The sequence below is a fragment of the Abramis brama genome (genome assembly GCF_963993115.1).
Source record: "Abramis brama genome assembly, chromosome: 7".
Taxonomy (NCBI): domain Eukaryota; kingdom Metazoa; phylum Chordata; class Actinopteri; order Cypriniformes; family Leuciscidae; genus Abramis; species Abramis brama.
This window is the reverse complement of record NC_139969.1, coordinates 17,690,434-17,710,797: the sequence shown is the minus strand read 5'-3', so window position 1 is coordinate 17,710,797 and position 20,364 is coordinate 17,690,434.

The following is a 20,364-nucleotide window of genomic DNA, read 5'->3' as shown; positions in this document are numbered from 1 at the left end:
GGGAAGGCAGTTTGTCTTAGGCGCAGATCGACGCTGGCTGGCCTGTCAGCTGGTTTTATGGCGGGCCCATTAAGGGGCTGACATGGTTAATGCTGATTGCGGCAGGCGCAGCGAGGACCTGACAGTAACGGTGTGCTGAGTGACGCAGATGATGTTAACAAGCCGGGGGAAGCGACTGGGGCCCGTGTTTACAATGTGGGGGTGCTAAAGCTGTCTATGCGATAACCACCAACCTCCTCGGCACAAACACACACACACACACACACACACACACATGCCGAGGCTGGCACAAACTACACCAGTGGATAATTAGGCAGCCTGGCTTCATTCCTTACCCTTCCTTACAGTGGAGAGCTGCAGTGGCCCGTCACTTACCTCTGTATCTCAGACTATTTCAAGCTTGCTGTTCAACCACAGACGTTTCATCTTGACTGCTCTATCCAGTTCGTCTTTGATTCATTTGTATATAAACTGTGGCAAGATAACGCTGGCACACTCACCAAAAATGTGCTTACCAAAAAATACAATGGCTCAACAATACGTTTTTTTTTTTACTGTTGGGCCAGTAGTTTAGATTTTTATTTGCATTCACTGATCCCACCCACTGATCTATATATAGATCAGTGGTCCCACCTCAAAAGGTTGATCAATTTGTATTCTTAGCAATGTATTATATTTCCTAAAAGTGTTTTTTAGTAATAATAAAAGAGAAAATTCTAAACTAATGTGTGTGTGTGTGTATGTGTATGTGTGTGTATATATATATATACACATATATATATATATGTGTAAAGAAACATTTTCTGTTGACTAAACTTTATTATTATTATTATTATTTTTATTTTTATTTTTATTTTTATTTCATTTCATTTCATTTCATTTCATTTCATTTCATTTCATTTCATTTCATTTCATTTCATTTCATTTCATTTCATTTCATTTCATTTCATTTCATTTCATTTCATTTTATTCTGGCCCAAACTTTCATACCGGCCCTGGTCCTATGACGTCAGTTAAATTCATACATATAAATTTAGCATGGTGATACAACGTTTGTGGCCAGAGATCATGATAATAACTTGGAGTACAATGTAAATAATATGGTATTTGAGTATTACAATCATTTATTGCCATCAAATGCATGAACGCACCACCAAAGTACCCTCTATTTCATTATAGTGTTGATTTGATTGAACACGCACAGCTACTGAGGATGAAGACCCTTCTTTTGCTCATTTTTTTCATGTTTATGTATCCCATCTTGCGCATTTGAATGTCAATTGAATTAAAGAAACATTCTGATATTAGATTTGATGTGTGCAGTCTGTATTGCCCGCAGTCGTCTTCCGCAGCTGCCAAAATGACACGATTTCTTCAATGATCTAAAGAAACATGCTCAAAAACAATTAGTGTTGAGAACTCACATTTCAAATTAAGCTGTGGGGCCATTGCATATATAAGTCCTCTTGTCAGCTCGGTGAAGTGACAGCTAATGAGCTTCATTAATATGCTAAACAGGCCTTTTTTCCCCTCATTTTGCTCATGCTCTGTCCACTGCAAAGTGACCAGCTCTGGAATATTTCTAATTGCAAGTCAATTATGTCATTGAGCCCATTTAGAACTTCATTTGTATGCAAATTCGGGGTTGTGGGGCTGAGAAGAGGGTTCAGCACTTGACAACAGTAAGTGTATAAATAGTACATGATCTTAGTCTGGGCCCACTAAAGCTGTTTTGCGCTGATGCAGACTTGGACTTAAAGCCTAGCTAAAACAAATCCAGTTTGTTTGTGATATTTCCAATCACACCTCTTGCAGATAAAAAAACACAAGCTGCTCGACTCATGGAATGATCATTAATTGAACTTAGAAGGGAGAGTTGCACCCAGTAAATGATTTCTCAATGCATCATCTGTCTTTGATCTCTATGTAGTCAATGGGTTTAGTGGGGTGTAAAACACCCATCAATAAAGGCTGATGAAGACATACTGTAAGTAAATGATTAAGGGAAGTTGGTGCCTCCTGCAGTGACAGTTGTGGGTCCGTGGAGTTGTGTATCATCTGCTGTGAACTTAATAGGCTGCTGTGATTGTGTGTGTGTGTGTGTGTGTGTGCGAGAGAGAGAGAGCAGACAGCGAGATGGCTGCCCGCTATGGAAATGACAGTGAGTGTCTCTCTCTTCCCAGAGTGCAACCTGCCTTTCTGTCAACTACTGCAGCTGTAGAGAGTAAACCTACACACGAGAACACACATAAGCTGGTAATAGGCGCATCCACATTTTGTGTACACACCTGACCTGTTAGTTTTGGAGCCGGTGTTGTGCTCGTGGGTTTGGTACAGGCAGACGAAGCCATGCCTGCTGTCCGACAGGCCCCTTAACGATTATCAAGCTCCATTTTATTAGTGCAGACTAGGGCTCTGCACAAGAGGCAAGGTTGTAAATTAGCTGCCAGGCCGGCATCAATACTAGAGAAAATCCAGTGACATTGTGAAGTCTGCCACCCATCAGCAGTTAATGAATGGATGAAGTGAAGACCATTTTTAGTAAATTCATTACTGTATTGGACTTGACAGGGCAGATTAATAATTGGTTTGTCACATTTTTTTTCTCCTAAATGATTAATATGCCTATTGATTAGCGACCTGGGAGGTGTGCAGATGATATGGAGAAAAATGCACGCACAAGCATTTGGATGCAGAAATCCAATGGGTGCTGAAAGACTGACCAGGAGTCAAAAACACTGCATCCAACTTAATCAAATCCTCCTACAGATATCTGTCCACATGCCACTGCAGAAACAAGCGATTGGTCAGAGGGTTTGCTGCAGTCACAATATCAACTCTGCTTAATCAGAGTGCACAATATTATTTTTGGCCTTTTGCCACTTTTATTTATAGGGACAGTGAGAGGACAGGAAATAATGGGTGAGAAGAGGGGGGAACAGGATTATGAAATGTCACAAGTTAGATTTGAAACTTGTATCGCCTGCATGAGTTTAAAGAGCATGTATTTGAACCACTGGGCCATGGTTCTGACCACTTGACAATTATAAAAAATAAATAAAGGTATAGATCACTCCTAAAGTAAATTCTGCCATATTTTACTCACCTTCATGTTGTTACAAAGTTGTATGACCTTCTTTCTTCTGTGGAGCACAAACAAATATATTTTGAACAATGTCTTTTTGTTTTTTTTTATACAATAAAAGTCAGTGGGGTTCAGCGTTGTTTTGGTGAGTAAATGATGTCAGAATTTAAATTTTTGTAAAGTAAACATTTCATTCTTTACTTCAGAGTGAAACAGAAAATTCAATGAGAAAAATGTGGGGTGGGATTTTATTCATTCTGTATAGAGATTGTATTATGAAAGTGGATATTACCAGAATGCAGACAGACCGAATAGTGATAGTTGCTAAATCAGTGTCTCAAGTGACTTACTGTAATATACAGTATAATTGCTTCATGACATTTCAATTAAGTATTATGAAGACTAACTACTGTATGTATATTTTTAATGACATCGATGAATCTTTCAAAATAAGATGAGACCTTAATGTGCATTAAGAAAGTAAGTAAATAGAGTATTTTTTTATAGTATATTTTTTCAATTAATTTAAATTCTGTGATTTCAGTTTTTTTGTCTTAAACATTAAGCAGCTATTTTTACAACACAACCTTTTTAATTTCTGCAAAATATGTTGTGATTGTCATTTTGATGCATAATTTAGCTTAGCTTTAAGCTTGTACTGTGGTATTTAGTGCTGAACATTAAAAGAGGTAGAATTAAGATGGCAGCATTATACTGTACAGCAGTCAAAATCATTTTGAAAAAAGCCATATTGGACAGATCATGGATGAATAGACAGAGCCAGTTATTGAAACTCAGTGTTATTAGTCATGATCATACAATGAATAGTCTGACATTTATGCATTGCACAATATATTACAAGGATTTGAATCTGATAATATGTGCTCAGTTATACATTGTTGATGGATTTAAGAAAAACATGATGTGACACTATAATCCCTGATGGACGGCCCTTTAAAATCTTTTTTTTTTTTTTTTGGTTGCAAGATCCTTCATCTCTTCAAATACTGGAATTCATACTGTAGATAAAAAAACACACCAAAAGAGTCACAGATTGAGTTATCATTTTACTTCTCAGATTTCCACCGGAAATAATCCATGTTCTACAAAACGCGTCTAATTCGGAACACATGCTTTGTGGCTTCTCCTGCCGCATCATTGCAGCACATGATAAAGCGCTTGGCTCAATTTCACTACAGCTGAGATTAGGAAAACCATGCGCTGCTTGCGACAATGGGGCATTACCATATGAATATGACCATCGCATCTCAGTCTCTTTAGCCCATCAATCTCTGCTGGCTCTTGTAGGGGAGTCAGATAACCTCCAGGAGATCCCTCTTAACCTCAATTCTGCAGGATGGATTAAGAAATACCCGTGAGCGGAGTGTTTGAGGAGAATGCCGGCCCTGCCATTATTCTTCCCTGAAACGAGTTATAATACAATTAATCTTGTCCAGGAGGAAAAATATGGCACCTAAGTGAATTTTACATGAAGACCCTCCCACTGCTTATCGCCGGGGCCCCTTTCCTGGACGTGGAGTAATTGTGTTCTGACGGAGACAATGACTGTAGGTGAACTTCAGTGGAGAGTGGAGACAGCTTTCAGAAGACTTGTCACATGCACACAGAGACACAGGGTCTATATATATATATATTTTGCAAGTTCTCCCACTTGGAAATCATGGAGGGGTCTGAAATTGTCATCGTAGGTGCATGTCCACTGTGAGAGACATAATCTAAAAAAAAAAATCCAGAAATCACAATATATGATTTTTTAACTATTTATTTGTATGATACAGCTGCAAATAAGTATTTGAACACCTGTCTATCAGCTAGAATTCTGACCCTCAAAGACCTGTTAGTCTGCCTTTAAAATGTCCACCTCCACTCCATTTATTATCCTAAATTAGATGCACCTGTTTGAGGTCGTTAGCTGCATAAAGACACCTGTCCACCCCATACAATCAGTAAGAATCCAACTACTAACATGGCCAAGACCAAAGAGCTGTCCAAAGACACTAGAGACAAAATTGTACACTTCCACAAGGCTGGAAAGGGCTACGGGGAAATTGCCAAGCAGCTTGGTGAAAAAAGGTCCACTGTTGGAGCAATCATTAGAAAATGGAAGAAGCTAAACATGACTGTCAATCTCCCTCGGACTGGGGCTCCATGCACGATCTCACCTCGTGGGGTCTCAATGATCCTAAGAAAGGTGAGAAATCAGCCCAGAACTACACGGGAGGAGCTGGTCAATGACCTGAAAAGAGCTGGGACCACCGTTTCCAAGGTTACTGTTGGTAATACACTAAGACGTCATGGTTTGAAATCATGCATGGCACGGAAGGTTCCCCTGCTTAAACCAGCACATGTCAAGGCCCGTCTTAAGTTTGCCAATGACCATTTGGATGATCCAGAGGAGTCATGGGAGAAAGTCATGTGGTCAGATGAGACCAAAATAGAACTTTTTGGTCATAATTCCACTAAACGTGTTTGGAGGAAGAAGAATGATGAGTACCATCCCAAGAACACCGTCCCTACTGTGAAGCATGGGGGTGGTAGCATCATGCTTTTTTCTGCACATGGGACAGGGCGACTGGAGAGGATGACCGGGGCCATGTATTGCGAGATTTTGGGGAACAACCTCCTTCCCTCAGTTAGAGCATTGAAGATGGGTCGAGGCTGGGTCTTCCAACATGACAATGACCCGAAGCACACAGCCAGGATAACCAAGGAGTGGCTCTGTAAGAAGCATATCAAGGTTCTGGCGTGGCCTAGCCAGTCTCCAGACCTAAACCCAATAGAGAATCTTTGGAGGGAGCTCAAACTCCATGTTTCTCAGCGACAGCCCAGAAACCTGACTGATCTAGAGAAGATCTGTGTGGAGGAGTGGGCCAAAATCCCTCCTGCAGTGTGTGCAAACCTGGTGAAAAACTACAGGAAACGTTTGACCTCTGTAATTGCAAACAAAGGCTACTGTACCAAATATTAACATTGATTTTCTCAGGTGTTCAAATACTTATTTGCATCTGTATCATACAAATAAATAGTTAAAAAATCATACATTGTGATTTCTGGATTTTTTTTCAGATTATGTCTCTCACAGTGGACATGCACCTACGATGACAATTTCAGACCCCTCCATGATTTCTAAGTGGGAGAACTTGCAAAATAGCAGGGTGTTCAAATACTTATTTTCCTCACTGTATATATATATATATATTTGTATATGTATATATATATTTGTATATGTATGTATATGTATGTGTGTTTATGAAAGAAGTCCCATATACTCACCAAGGCTGCATTATTTGATCAAGTAAAAACAGTAATATTGTGAAAAATTTAAACCCTTAAAATAACTTTTTTAAAAATAAATAAATTGTTTTCTAATTTAATTTATATTAAAATATAGTTTATTTCTCCATCCATCCATCCATCTTCCTCCGCTTATCCGGGGCCGGGTCGCGGGGGCAGCAGTCTAAGCAGAGATGCCCAGACTTCCCTCTCCCTGGACACTTCCTCCAGCTCTTCCGAGGGGACACCGAGGCGTTCCCAGGCCAGCCGGGAGACATAAGCCCTATTCGCACGGGATTAGTATTACCTAGGGACCTCCGGTAATTTGTAATAATCGCAGAGGTCGTCTGTGATTTTTATCCCGTGCGAATCTGCCATGTCTGTAAAAATGTCTGTAGAAATTCCCCCGAAAATTACCTACCATATTTCGGCCAACACAGGGGTCCTCTGATAATACCAGTCCCGTGCGAATCCCCATGTCTGTGATTTGGGCTGTTTTTCTGTGAGCCTATCGTTTCCTAAAGAACGTAATAACCATTATGGGCCGTTTAACAGTCCATTTTACGTCTGTATTAAAACTGTATTAACAATAAAATCTCTCGATATGCTCTACTCCAATCCGATTATAGTTTTTCTCCAATAAAAACTATGAATTGCTGCAAAAGAGAAAACAAACTAACGTTACAGTAAAGACGTGATCCGGAAGCTCAACTCGGACCGTTGTCATGGAAACATTAAATTAAGTATTTTGGCGCAACATGGAAGCTCTTTTGGAAAGTTTGGACGCTTTTTGTGGTAGTGTAATTTAGTAGTCTGTATCGTGGAGCATTTCTTTGTCTCACACGGCCTCTAAAGACGTCCATCCTGTAAGTATCTCAAGAAATCAAAGTGTGAAAGAGTAAAAATGATATAAAATGAAATAAACCAAATAAAATGAATAGAAAAACAAGCCTATCGCGACGTTTCGGTATTTATAATACATTCTTCAGGCAGGCTTGTTGTAAATATGGACAAAGAACAAAAGAAAAAGATATATTATATATTTATACAATAATATGATATTCTATAATATATATATAATATATTTCTCTAATAAATTGGTTTTAAATAAGTTATTTTTTTGAATTGCAATACTGCAGCGCGATCTTCGTTTCAGCGCGTTCAGCTAGTGAAGTGTGAATGGGTGGGCGCACGCTGTAAAGTCCGTAAACTCGAGGGAATTACGAACATTTATTTGCCCGTGTGAATGAGCCACCAAAAACACAGACGTCAGGGGGTAATTTCTTAATTACAGAGGTCCAGGGGTAATACTAATCCCGTGCGAATAGGGCTATAGTCTCTCCAGCGTGACCTAGGTCTTCCCCGGGGTCTCCTCCCAGTGGGACGCGCCCGGAACACCTTCCCGGGAAGGCGTCCAGGAGGCATCCGAAACAGATGCCCGAGCCACCTCAGCTGACCCCTCTCGGTGTGGAGGAGCAGCGGCTCTACTCTGAGCTCCTCCCGAGTGACCGAGCTTCTCACCCTATCTCTAAGGGATCGCCCAGCCACCCTGCGGAGAAAGCTCATTTCGGCCGCCTGTATCTGGGATCTTGTCCTTTCGGTCATGACCCAAAGCTCATGACCATAGGTGAGAGTAGGAACGTAGGAGAAGTTTCTTCACCACGACAGATCGGTACATCGACCGCATTACTGCAGAAGCTGCACCGATCCGTCTGTCAATCTCCCGTTCCATCCTTCCCTCACTCGTGAACAAAACCCCAAGATACTTAAACTCCTCCACTTGAGGCAGGAACTCTTCACCAACCTGAAGTGAGCAAGCCACCCTTTTCCGACTGAGGACCATGGCCTCGGATTTGGAGGTGCTGATTCTCATCCCAGCCGCTTCACACTCGGCTGCAAACCGTCCCAGTGCATGCTGAAGGTCCTGATTTGATGAGGCCAACACGACAACATCATCCGCAAAGAGCAGAGATGAAATCGTGTTGTCACCAAACCTGACACCCTCCGGCCCCTGGCTGCGCCTAGAAATTCTGTCCATAAAAATTATGAACAGAACCGGCGACAAAGGGCAGCCCTGCCGGAGTCCAACATGCACCGGGAACAAGTCTGACTTACTGCCGGCAATGCGAACCAAGCTCCTGCTTCGGTCGTACAGGGACCGGACAGCCCTTAGCAAAGGACCCCGGACCCCATACTCCCGGAGCACCCTCCACAGGCTGCCGCGAGGGACACAGTCGAATGCCTTCTCCAAATCCACAAAGCACATGTGGACTGGTTGGGCAAACTCCCATGAACCCTCCAACACCCTGTAGAGGGTATAGAGCTGGTCCAGTGTTCCACGGCCCGGACGAAAACTACACTGTTCCTCCTGAATCCGAGGTTCTACTATCGGCCGTATTCTCCTCTCCAGTACCCTGGCATAGACTTTCCCAGGGAGGCTGAGAAGTGTGATCCCCCTGTAGTTGGAACACACCCTCCGGTCCCCCTTCTTAAAAAGAGGGACCACCACCCCGGTCTGCCATCCCAGAGGTACTGTCCCCGACCGCCACGCGATGCTGCAAAGACGTGTCAGCCAAGACAGCCCCACAACATCCAGAGACTTGAGGTACTCGGGGCGGATCTCATCCACCCCCGGTGCCTTGCCACCGAGGAGTTTCTTGACTACCTCGGTGACTTCAGCCCGGAGTTGTTTATTTCTGTGATGACAAATCTGAATTTTCTGCAGTCTTCGGTTTTTTATGACACTTCAGAAATAATTCTAATATACTGATTTGGTGCTCAAGAAGCATTTCTTTTAATTATCAATGTTGAAAATGATCAATGTCCAGAAAACACAGTGATGGTTGTTTTAATTATTGTTAGTTCATACACATTTTGACCCCGATTAATACTACACATTGCATAGATGTTATTATTTCATATGGAAATATGATATTCAACTTAAAACATTCAGTTGACGGTATTTTTGCTGTATTTTATACAGCAATAAAAAAAAGAAAGTCTGTTCCCTCAACTATGCAGAAAAATCAAGTTTCTGTATTGTCTGTCAGCCAGTGAAGAACAGAACGCAGTTCACACCGAACATCCGCTGTATATATTTCTTAGCAAAACGGAAGTGGGCTTGAGTCACTTCCTGCTGTCCAGGTGCAGAACGCACAGCTGTGTAAGCATCTCTTGCTGCTCGTGTGAATATTAAAGCACTATCACATGTCATAAAGTCCACCGCCTCATACACAAAAAACCATGAGAATAATCCTGCTATCACAACAAGCACGTTCTCCCCTGAAAATGTCTGGATATGTGCTGGGAGTGTCGTAATTAACTTTCTCACTGGGAATATGCATATGACGCTGCATGTTAGCCTATTTATAAACAATATACTGTGCTTATGCAAATTGTGCTTATATTTGAAAGATTGAGACTTATATTTATTGATTGATAGTTTTTGCTTCATTTAATTTTTGTACGTTTGCTTTGTTGGATATTCTCATAATACTGGAATTTAGTGTCCCATGACGTCCTGGTAAAAGGATAAAAAGCAGATTTTTACAGAGCCAGCTAGCATGATTTATTTAAATAAGTCAATTTAATATACTTATATCTTACACACGCTCGACATTCGTAATGGAGGTGTATTGGACAGCATGTGGATAACGGAAAGACATAAACCATGGTCTGATCCATGGGTCCGGCCGTTGGTGTGAGGAGAGAGGGGGGAGAGAACACAGGTGAAATTGATTCTTGGTGTCTATATTTCATGTTGAAAATTGGCTCGTACATCCAGTGGTTTGATCTATGGGGGCCGTCGTCCTAAGAAAAAACCTTAGTAAATGTGTAATTTCTCCCTTGATGGAACACGGGCGAAAGGCGATCCTTCTTATTCCTCTGCCTCTTTCTCTCTCTCTTTCTCACTCCCCTGTTCTTTTCCCTGTTCCGTTCCTGCAGGATTACTGCCCCCTCCCCTCTTTTTCTCTCGTCCTCTCTTTTCATGCTCCTTGATGTCTCCATTTCATTATGGCCCCTCCATTTATCAACTCTTTTCGGGTGAGGAGTGACTATGCGCCTGTTTTTTTGTTTTTTTTTCAGTGTGATTGTATATGCGTATCTATTCCGTGGTAGTGGGGTTCATATCTGCGTGGATGACATTGGAGGGTCTCTGCTGACGGAACTGTGTAATATTCTCTGCAGGTGTCTTGTTTGTTTGGCACCAGAGAAGTGGCCCCGGGCAGATGGGCAGCCCTGCGTATGCGCTGATAGATGTGAATAAAGATAGAGTGGTATAGGTATACATAGAAAAGAGAGGTGAAATAAATGGGGCAGACAGGGGAGCAATGCACAGCCGCTGATGTGTAAATGATAAAGAGCCCCTCGGCATCTATCCGAGGCTTGGATGCTACAAAAGAAAGGGATTGAAAGAGAGGAGGAGGAATGGGTCAGTGCATTACAATCAAGGAATGCTAATAATAATAATAATAATGTGAAATTAGTTCTCTCTATCAGTGGCTGAGCGGGCAGGCCTTTTAATCATGGCGTAAAAGGTGCGAATGCGCTTTATCATCATTGAACTGTGTCCGGGGCTAATTGTGGCCATATTTCACTGTCCGGGAGCCCGGGGTGGCCAACGATCTGGCCTGCTGGAGCTGCTCTGTGATTGAACGCAGATAAAGTCCCAGTCAGAGGAGGGCTCAGCTGCGAGCCGGCCCGGGAGACAGACACTAAGTAAAACAGAGAGCTCTCTCATCCTCGACCCACCCACCAGCCCCCCGTGCTTCCATCTCTCTCATCTTTCTCCCCTTGGGCCGTGCTGAAGAACAGGGGGTAGCTCCTGTAGATCGGGGTCCTCAGTTAGGTGAGCTCAGGGAGGTGTAACGTGGTGCCACGTCCTGAGAGTCTGATTCTCAGTTATCATTTGCCAGAGGAAGTGTTAGCAGACAGATGCTTGCTGTCTTATAATCATGACTCTGTGATTTATGATCAGCACTGACATAGTGTTTCAACACTTACTGATAAAAGAATAGTCGAAAGATGTCCTCTACAATGAACCTATATATATATATATATACGTCAAAGTTTATTTTATATGTGTGAATAACGTTATGTAATGTAATATTCATTTTTATTCTATTTTACTGATTATTTTATTTAATGGGTTTGCTCCATTTTGACTAGCGATTCAACTTTCCTTCTTGCTTTTTTCCCTCCGCCACACTTCCATCATTTATTCCCACTTACCTTTTTTTATAATCAGTTTCTTCTCTTTCTCAGTCACCTTGCTGAGGGATGTAGGTCACCTACAGGGAACAAACTTTTAATTAAAGTTAAAGCTTCACCGGCAGAGCAGACTGAGACCTGGGGATGGGGATCGGGGGGTGGGGTTTGCAGGTTTGCCTCTCCCTACACTTCCCAATCCCGGCTTTATGATCATACACGTAAGAAGGCTGGCTTACGAATTCTACCTAATAGACCAAATTTCTTTAATAACAAAAAATGGTCTGACGGCTAAAGTGAAAGTGCCCTTTTCCCCTGCAGCGCACAAACCTTTCTTCTTTTTTATCTGTTAAAGAGTGACAGTATTAACATTATTATAATACATTTGTATTTGTACAATTGTATTACATTTGTTCTTAGAAATGCAGTCAATTCAGAATATTGAGATTATGTTCTTCCCACAGAATCCAGATCTGCCTTTAAAGTTCTAATTCATTGTTAGGTTATGCTGTTTACTTAACATTAATATTTACATCAGAACACAAAGTAAATAATATAAAAAAGTATCCTCAATAAATTCAAATATTAAATTATTGCTATTACAGTGGGTGATGGTGTATTTTCAAGATCAAGATATCAGTGCAGATAGCAGACTGCATGTTCTTGTTACCATGTGTATGTGTCCCCAAATGTATCCCCCACATTTGTGTTGATTTTTTTTTTACTGCAGAGGCGTCCCTGAGGTGGATCTGGTTACGCACACAAACTCCAGCAGAGGCACCTGATATGGGGAACATGCAGTAAACATTGCATCCCAAAGTAAAACGCATAATCCAAAGAGCCCCCTAACACAATTAGGAGTGAGGCCGTCATAGGTGCCGAGCACCAACAAAACGCTCTGAGTGGCAGCGTAAAGTGCCGCAGCTATTTAGAGGGGGGAAAACAGTTTGGAGAGGGGCATCCATCCTTCAGAGGAGTCCAATCTCATTTGGGTGATGGGCGCGTCACTCGAGCAGGAATGGAAGTGCAAATTCTGGCTATAATAGAAGATTGAATCAGAGGCAAATATACAAAAGGGGGGAAATTTTCAAGATTAAAATGGGACAGTTCTAAAATTGTACACCACTCGTCAAATGATAATGCACTTACGTTGTAAATAACTGTTTTTGTTTTTCGTGTTTACCTTGTTTTCCAGTTGAATGCAAGTAAACAACCCTCTAACTTTTTATAAAATCCTATTATTTCAATGTTTTGTAAATCTAATTAAGGACTGGATGGTGAAGTGTCTAATTTCGCTACTGCCTGGTCAAAATGTAATTGTGAAAATAATGATTTTTTTTTAGGTTTCCCTGAACACTCCCCCTGTCTGTCATTGGTCAGACAAACAGATAGTCCTGCCCCCACTAGCCGTTGTTGCTATGTAAGGCTGGTTGGGACGCTCAGTCAAACTGAGCAATGTATTTAATTATTTTAGAAATCAGCTTATGATTAGTTTACTTCCAGAATAAGTAAAAATGTTACGCATTTCCCCTTAATTAAATTTACAAATTAAATTTTGTTTTTGTTTTTGTATGTATTCCAACAAAAAACAATTATTTTACTACACCATTCTTCACTTGTTAGTTTGGTAAATGAATAGTAAAATTGCATATATAGCCTAGATCAGGAAAAAAAACAATAGGTGGCAAGAAGAAAAGAAACACTAGATAGCTAGAGAAAAAGAGAGAAAGCGCCTCTCTCTGGCTCTGGATGCTTTCTATATGGAGATAAATGATGGCACTCTATGTGAAGCATCAACTACCCTATTAACCACGCTCCATAAATGTGACTCATCAACGGGAGCTGTCATAACTCACTTTACAACATTGATTTTAATCATGTGAAATGTAAACATACATATTATCAATATCAATGCCGAAATAACGCTGTAATATGCAATTACAGGCTGGCATTGATTTTTTTTTATTTTTTAAATCCAGCATAATCATACCCAATTGATTTAATAAGGCCGTTATGGGCCAGGCTCAAGGAATATTAGAAACACAATTTTCATAAATTTAATGTGGAAGGAGACAAAATCTGAACAAAGAGGTTCAGGCTTGGCACGAATTAACATGAGCGCTGTTTGCACCTACGGCTAACAAATGTGGCATAAGTGTATGTACATTTTTGAATATGCCCACTATCAGGTTTATTTGAGACTTTTACATTGTTACAAAAAAGTTGAACAATAGTTTAAATTTCTTAAATAAAATAGCTTAAAATCCTGAAAAAAAAATTAGGCCTATGTCGGTTTTCACAATAATTTTGAGCAGTGCAACTGTTTTCAACATTAATAATTCTTGAGCATCAAATCAGCATATTAGAGTGATTTCTGAAGGATCATGTGACTCTGAAGACTGGAGTAATGGCTGCTGAAAATTCAGCTTTATCGTCATATGAAGAAATTACATTTCAAAATATATTAAAATAGTAAAAAGTTATTTGAAGTTGTATAATATTTCACAATAATACTGTTTTTGCTGTATTTTTAAACAAATAATTGAAGCCTTGGTAAGCATAAGAGACTTCTTTCAAAAACATTAAAATATCTTACAGTCCCCAAACATTTGAAGGGTAGTGAACATTTGTTCTGTTCTGAGCTTTGAAGAGAGAGAGAGAGAGAGATAAAAAGTAAGAGAAGATGGAGAGGTGGAAATAAAACACTGTAAAATTTATTGTACGTAACTACTCATAAGATCATCTAAAAAATGAGGTCATGATGACTTCATGATGAATGATAAACTTAACTGTGGAGCTTCCAATTTATCCAGCCTCTTTATTCACTCTGCATTTAGATGAAATATCACAGTGACTTTGCAGTGGCGGCTGTGTGTGTGTGTTGTGTGTGTGTGTGTGTGTGTGTGTGTATGTGTCTGCCTATATGCTCTATATGTTAGTCTTTAAAGTGTCAGCACATTTCTGCTTCAAAATCATCATCACTAGTTTGAGTGCCAACAACATGACTAATTTTTCCCCTCACTTAAACCCTGTTTCCGACCTTCTCCTTTCTTGTGCCACGGAAGCCATCTCTCCTCACACTTCCCCTCGTCATGCCGACAGCAGATTGATTTTCCCCACTCCTCAGCTGTGTTATCAGATTGTGTCGGACACGCGCCTGTGCCACGCTCCCATTCAGAGCCGCTCTAATGAGGACAAACTACCCCCTGAGCCACCATGGATCCTCACTGCATGAAACAAAATGGCTGCATTGAAATGAGAGGACAGAGAGGTCAGCTCACCGTGTCCATTCTCATATTACTGCGATCTCTCTAAATGACTTTTTTGCTATTGTAATTGTATGTTGTGGCCCACCGGCACATAAAAGTCACTGTGTGTCCATCTCTCATACTATCGGGGCTCTAATGTAATCACTTTAATAGCCCGGCCCTGATGGGAAAGAGCCCCATGTATAACATTATAGAAATATTTATTTGCCAGCCGAAATAACTGGATGCTAACTTGATTAAGATATGCAGTTATTCATTTGTAGGAGAAAGCTTTATGTCTGCATTAGCTGGGCTGGGATTGGCGCTGAGTTTTGCCTTGATTCACAGTCTGTACTGTCTCCCGCAACACCAGGGGTCTCTATGAGAAAACTTAAATTCTTCTTTATGCAGGTTCAAATGGGGAAAATGAACCAATAGCTGCATTAATCTTGTTTTGCCATTGTATTTGTGTAAGATATAGCTATACAAAGTCTTTCACAGAAAGGAAAAGTGTGAATGTTCTTTGGGCAAATTCTATCAACCCTGGGTGATAAATTAAGATTGCTATTTAGTGTTTATTTGTATTTGCATGTTGTGGATGGACATAGACAATGCTAATTGTACTTTAGTGCAAATAGTGCTTTTTGGTTGTGTAAATAGTAATATGCTGCTATTTGGATTATCATCCCAAGTTTTAATTGAATAATTAATTAGATAACCAGGGCCTAAAACTAACTTTTTGCCACACCTGCCAATGGCCGGTTACTTAAAGTTTACCGCCCATAAATATTTTTTTACCAGCCTTGAAACTGTTTTTGCAAAAACAGGCAGTTAAAAACTACTATGAGCACAGCTAGAACTACTAGCCTAACTTATATAAATTTGAAACATTATTAAAGACAGGTAAACAGTCAGTAAAAACATAAGAAACAAATAATCAAATTACAAACAATAGCACAAATAGAATCGTTCATTGAACACTGGAGTTTAACAAGATGCTTGTTGTCAGAATATGCAAAATGGAAATACTCGCATGTAACATTTACAGATAAGGATATAACCATAAAAATTAAGTTATGCGCTGAGAAAAACACGTGTCAGAGGCATTAAACGTCACGCACATCTGTCAAAGCAGGGGACAAGACGCGGTAAACGCTTATGCTTTTGTTTGAAGCGCTTATAAATACATTCTCATGTTTCAGACAACTTGGATCATGTACCTTTCCCGCAGCAGCTCACTCTGTCCTCTGCTATTTTTCATATGCGTTTTGTCCCTAGAAATGGGTTATTCAGTATTCACTACTGTAAAGCAACTGGTTTCCGAGCAGAGCGCGCAGACATGACTAATTGATCATCAAATTCGTTGTCGATTATTTTCATTATCGATAATAATTGATTTTATCGATTAGTTGTTGGAGCTCTATAGGATACTGTCACTTTATGACCTAATTCATGGATCAAATAAACTGGTACTGTACATGCATTTTCTTTTTTCAACTGTTTACATTCACTTAAGACATAACCTACTATGTAGGATACCTGTTAAGTCTGGAATGTGTTTTTTTTATTATTATTTTATTTTTTACATAATTTTGTGTGAATTTGTCTGTTCAAGCGTAAGAAGATGTGAAAGACAGACCAATTTAGTATTCATGTGAGATGCAGCTTTCTGGGCGTGTGCGCTTCGGATCCCACACAGTGTGCGAGTAATAAATTGAGTTCCCTTTTGTGTTATCTTTCACTTGAATATTTAAATTGGCAAGGCTTAAACTTTCGTGATAAAGCATTGTCCCTTTGGCCAGATCGTCGATCACGTCATGTTCTCACAACTTTTCACTGTTATAATTCGTAGAAGTGTTATCGGCCAACTGGTAACTGACACTCTTTCTTATACTCGCCAACGCCGATTTTTACTCCCATTTGGGGCTTGGTGAGTGTTAATTTTAGGTCCTGTAGATATCCAAACTACTTAGACAAGCATTTATCAATGTGTGGGCCGCAGACCCCTGATGGGGTGTGTAAAAATTGCTCGGGGCCACATAATACCAAAAAAATATGTGGTATTACTTTTAAAGACATTGAAATTTTGTCATGTATGATGAATAAAAACAAAAGGTAATTCTGACTTTAATTATTTTTACCTTTTTTTATCTGTCTTTATTTATTACTATTGTGGCTTAATTTTTGCTACTTCATATCTCGCAATTTGCAAAATGACTTTGTATCACAATTGCAACTTTAATTGTGAATTTATTTATTGCAATTGCAAATGTATATATTTTTTCAATGTGTTTTTGTTGTTGTCTCGCAATGTGACTTTGTAAATCACAATTGCAATTATTATTTTCAAAATAATATCCTAATCTTAAATCTCATCCTAACCTTTGTCAAGGTTGCCGATAAGCTTTTTTCATGGTAACAATTATGCTTATTATGTTAAATAATTTTTTTGTTGTATGTTTCTGAACATTCTTAACATAATTTAAAATCACCTTTTCCACTGGCTCAGTATTTGAATGTTGAGGCACATTTAAGTTCAGTGTTAACAAGTAGATTGTGTTCAGATTTCTATTCTATTCTATTCTATTCTATTCTATTCTATTCTATTCTATTCTATTCTATTCTATTTAAGACCAACCATTACTGCTGCCATTATCAGAGCTTGTATGCACCAATTGAGTATACATCTTAACATATCACTTTTTTAATTATTAAGTGCATTTCATTACTTCATTTAGTTGAGTAAGCAGGACTCTAGGATGATTTTAAAAGGTCTTCTTTCTCTTTCCAGCTTTTTTTTTCTCTCTCTCTCCAGCTGTTGACCTGTCAGAAATCATAGAGCCATCAGAGGTGCTGGTCGCTGGAAATGTGTTCATTTGCGGCGCGATGGTGCGGCACCTGAGCTCTGCTGGAGGTTAGGACGAGAGGATGAAGGGAGGGAGAGAGGGAGGGAGAGACGGATAGCCAGTCATCCCTGGACCAGCAGGTCCATATTTAAACTGTCCCTGTGTTTTATAGCTGGTGATGTGAACCAGTGGCTTGGTGTTTAGGGACCATACATCAGTGTTAAAATGGCAGATTACTGTTAATGAATGATATTTGTGTTCAGCGGGTATGTCAGAAAGGCGGAGTGACCAGGAAAACAATCCTCCCTTTCCTTTGCGTCTCTCTCGGCACTCTGATGCCCCCCCCCCCCACACACACACACACACACTCACACTCTACCCCCTTCCCAGAGCAAAGAGAAGATCTCATTTAGTGGTTGATATTTAACTGTACTTAATGCAGCTTGGACTGCCTGGGCTTAGGAGAGCTGCATGTGTAATCCACTCACTGCAAGTTCTTATGGAGCCAGACTCCACCGACTGCCTCCCAGGACGCTACTGCTTACGTTAGGGATTAGAACAAATTAGGAAATTTAGTGGCATTATATTGTTCTGAGGGAGAAGTATGCTGATGCTGCTTGTAGCTGCATGATTTAAACACTCATTTTGTATTTATTTACATTTGAACATTAGTAAAAACACAAGTTTTTTTCTTTTTCTTCCAGTGATGAGTGGAAAATTTCAGTTCCCAGATTCCGTTTGGCTAATTTAACAGAAAGATTGTTTTTCTTTGTGACCAATCTGGCCAGTAGTTTAGCTTTTGTTAATGTATTTGTACTGTTATTTTGATAGAAATAATATTGTAGGCCTATATAATAATATATACTTGTATAATATATTTTATTAGCCCTTTGTTTAACCCTTTGTTTAATATAAATAATATATAATTTTTATTATGCATTTTATTTTTAATGTTAATCTTTTCAACAATTTATTTAATAATTTACGGCCAAACTCAGCAAAAAAAATAATAATAATAATGATAATAATTTAATAAATTATTTTAAGTATTTGTCAGAATACTGAATTAAAGATAATTTTGTAAAATCCAAATAAGCTTTGCAGATATTTATTGGAAAGGCTTTAAAAAATATTTTTCATGCTTGTTCAATGAACCATGAATGATTATGCATGCACCTGTAAGATACTAACAGTTCACAGGCAGTAGACAATTAAAGTCACAGTTACAATAATGCAAGACACTAAAGAGACCTTTCAACTGACTGAAAAACACCAGGAGAAAGATGTCCTGAGTCCCTGATCACCTGCATGAACATGCCATAGTCCTGCTGCAGGGAGGCATGAGGACTGCAGATGTGAACAGAGCAATAAACTGCAATGTCTGTAATGTAAGACACCAGTGCAGTGAGACAGGAAGGACAACTGATCGTAACCATGTGTCCCTCCATGCGTGCTTGAGAAGCTTGCAAGTGCCTTGGTGGAAGAGTGGGGTAACATCTCACATCAAGAACTGGTAAATCTGGCTCAGTCCATGAGGATGAGATGCGCTGTAGTAGCCTACTTAAAGCACCTGCTGGACACACCAGATACTGCTTGCTACTTTTGATATTGACTCCCCCTTTGTTCATGGACTCATTTTTCAATTTCTCGTTATCAAATGTCTGTGAAATTTGTTTAGTTTGTGTGTCAGTTGGTGTATCTTTGTATGTTTATACAAATATTTACACGTTAAGACATTTGCTAGAATTAAAAGCAGTTGAAAGTGAGAGAACGCTTCTTTTTTCTTTTTTTTTTTGCTGAGTTTCTAATGCGTTTCATTTTTGTGTTTTAGCATACAACGGAAAACAAGACTGTTTTGTAATTTAACACATTCTTACTGATGCTTTTAAAATGATAACAAATAATTTTTGCTGTTTTGACATAAACCACATCTATGATCCAGCTATAACATTATCAATGACAAATGAGCAGAATTTTCTACAAAAGTATAGAATACAATCACATAAACCATGTTTCAGTTTGTAAGGTATAAAATAATTAAGATCAACGAATGTTACATTTTCTGTGGCAATTCAGCAGTGGCCCTGTCCCGAAACTCATTGGACCCTGTTCAGCGGGTCATCTGCATGGTAAAATGGAGTTGACCTTATCATTCCCACACTTTAACACTAAGTTGATTACATACAGTTGGCGAAATGGTTTTGTTAGCATTGAAGATGCTTTTTGATGCATTGCTTAAGTTAACCACCAGCAGGTGTCACTCATCCATAACTAAATGTGCCAAGCAATCAAGCAGCTCAGCAAACATGGGCCAATGATTTCTGTCAAAAACTGAGAAATTGTTGTGAGGGAGGATCGTGGACTAAAGGAATGGGATATGAATTAACTCCATTAAATGCTGGACCATAAAATGCTAAATATTATTGTTGATCTTCACTGTTGCATCAGCGTTAATTGAACCCGTTGTTGTGCATCCATTGCCTCTGGCCGAGTTCCATAATTTGTTGTTTTGAATCAAGATGACTTGATAAGTGTGATTTGCACCATTTTGAATCACAATAATGTTCTGCCCCAGCCGTTCTCATTATCTATTTTCACTGAGGGGAAATGTTGTGACTTAACTATGAAGTATTTTCCCATGAGGGCATTTTTTAATGAGACGGAGGGGAGATCGAAACTGCCT